This window comes from Orycteropus afer, unplaced genomic scaffold (genome assembly GCF_000298275.1).
Source record: "Orycteropus afer afer isolate SDZICR_OR568_19922 unplaced genomic scaffold, OryAfe1.0 scaffold00313, whole genome shotgun sequence".
NCBI lineage: Eukaryota > Metazoa > Chordata > Mammalia > Tubulidentata > Orycteropodidae > Orycteropus > Orycteropus afer.
The window spans coordinates 1,392,835-1,395,264 of NW_006921900.1; positions in this window are offsets into that span (position 1 = coordinate 1,392,835).

The following is a 2,430-nucleotide window of genomic DNA, read 5'->3' on the forward strand; positions in this document are numbered from 1 at the left end:
TTGAACCACCAGCCTTCTGGTTAGCAGTCAAGTGCCTTAGGCACTATGCTACCAGAGCTCCTAAGAAACAAATAGTACCTAGAAGAAGAAAAAAAAAAAACAACATTGAAATAAAAACTCAATGGACAAGTTAAATAACAATCAAACATAAGTGAAGAGAAAATTAGTGAATTAGATGATAGATCAAAGGGAATTTAAAAGAATATAACACAAACCAAAAAAAAGACACAGAAAGATAAAAACACAAAAGCAAGATTAAGAGACATGGAGCATAGAAACAGAAATTTCAATAAATGTCCAGTAGTTTCAGGAAAGAGAGAATCAGGGAGAATCAGTACTCAAAGTGATAACTTATAAGAATGCTGAAGAATTAAGCACAAGATTCCTCAAATTCAAGAAGCAACATAAGTCCTAATTAAACCGAAACAAAACTTACTGTCTTCGAGTCGAATATGACTCATAGCAACCCTTCTTTGGGTTTCCCAGGCAGTATCACTACAGAAGTAGATTGCCCAATCTTCCTTCCAAGGAGTGGCTGGTAAGTTTGAACCACCAGCCTTCTAGTTAGTAAGCAAATGCCTTAGGCGCTACACCACCAGAGCTCCCAAGTCCTAATTAAGACATGTGAAAATGAATTCACCTTTGGACACCTAAACAGATTATAGTGAAACTGAAAAATACCAGACACAAAGATAAAACTTTAAAATAAGGGGGACGGGCATGGGAAATGCATTACCTAAAAGAGAGTAAAAGGAAACACTGAATTTCTATTTATGGTGATAGTTGCACAACATGATTGATGTAATTGGTGTCACTGTGTTGTATATGTTAAAGATGTTGAGTTGGCAGATATTACATTGTCCATATTTTTACAACAATTTAAAAAAATAAAAAAGATTTCTCAAGACTAAATATAGAGACCAGAAACACAAGAATAAAATCCTTAAAGTACTAAGGAAAAATAATTTATAGCTCATAATTCCATTACCAGGTAAACTATTTTTCAGGAATAAAGTTGAAATAAATAATAATTTAAGACAAAGGCAAAGAATTTATCATTCACAGTCCTTAGTTTCCTTCTCTCCAAAGGAGATTCTTTAGTAGTTTTTATAATGAGGGATGTGAATGATAAATTCTTTGCCTTTGTTTTACATTTTCATTTTTCCATCTTTATAGTTAATTCTAAACATTTATCAACTGCATCAAACTATAATAAAGACAAATTTTAGAAATAAAATTGGAAGGAGGAATGATCAGAGATTTAATTTTTTAAAAAAATATTATGGTGTATTATACAGAGGAAGATACCAAACCAAAACCAAACTCACTGTCATCAAGTCAAATCCGACTCATAGTGACCCCTCCTTGGGTTTCTGAGGGGGTATCACTACGGAGCTCTGGTAATGTAGTGCCTAAGGCACTTGACTGCTAACCAGAAGGCTGGCGGTTCAAACCCACCAGCCACTCCTTGGAAGGAAGGTTGGGCAATCTACTTCCATAGTGATACTGCCTCAGAAACCCAAGGAGGGGTCGCTATGAGTAGGCTCCAACTTGACGGCACATAACAACAACAACAACATCACTATGGAAGTAGACTGCCCAACCTTCCTTCCAGAGAGTGGCTGGTAGGTTTGAACCATCAGCCTTCTGGTTAACAGTCAAATGCCTTAGGTATTACAACACCACCAGAGCTCCCCAGAGAAGAATAGAGATGTTAAATTAATTAATTAATTAATTAAGATGTTAAGTCAAATGTATGTGTTAAACAAATTTATGGATAACCGATACAGGTTGGGCAATCTACTTCCATAGTGATACTGCCTCAGAAACCCAAGGAGGGGTTGCTATGAGTCTGACTCTACAGTAGTGGGTTTGGATGAGTAGTAAAGGAACAGAAGGAAATTGTAGAACTTAATACAGGACTTCTGAACTAGTGTAGAGAATACATTTAAAAAAAAAAAAAAATTGCCACTGAGTTGATTGTGACTCAAAGCCACCCTATAAGACAAAGTAAAACTGCCTCATAGGGTTTCCAAAGCTGTAACCTTTATGGATTCACTGTCACACCTTTCTCCCATGAAATAGCTAGTCAGAGCAGTTGGTGGGTTCGAACTGCCAACCTTTCAGTGTACAGCCAAGTGCTTTAACCTCTGTGCCACCAGGGTCCTTCCAGTGTAGAGAATACAAGGTAATAAATAAAATGGAGTCAGTTAATAGAAGGTAGGAAATAAGGATACTAAAGAAGCAAAGACAAAGTAGGACAAATGAAAAGCACCAATAAGATGACAAATATTTCCAAATTCATCATCATATCACAATTGTTGTTGTTGTTGTTATGTGCCATCAAGTGGGACCTGACTCATAGTGACCCCTCCTTGGGTTTCCGAGGTAGTATCACTAAGAAAAATAGATTGCCCAACCTTCCTTCTG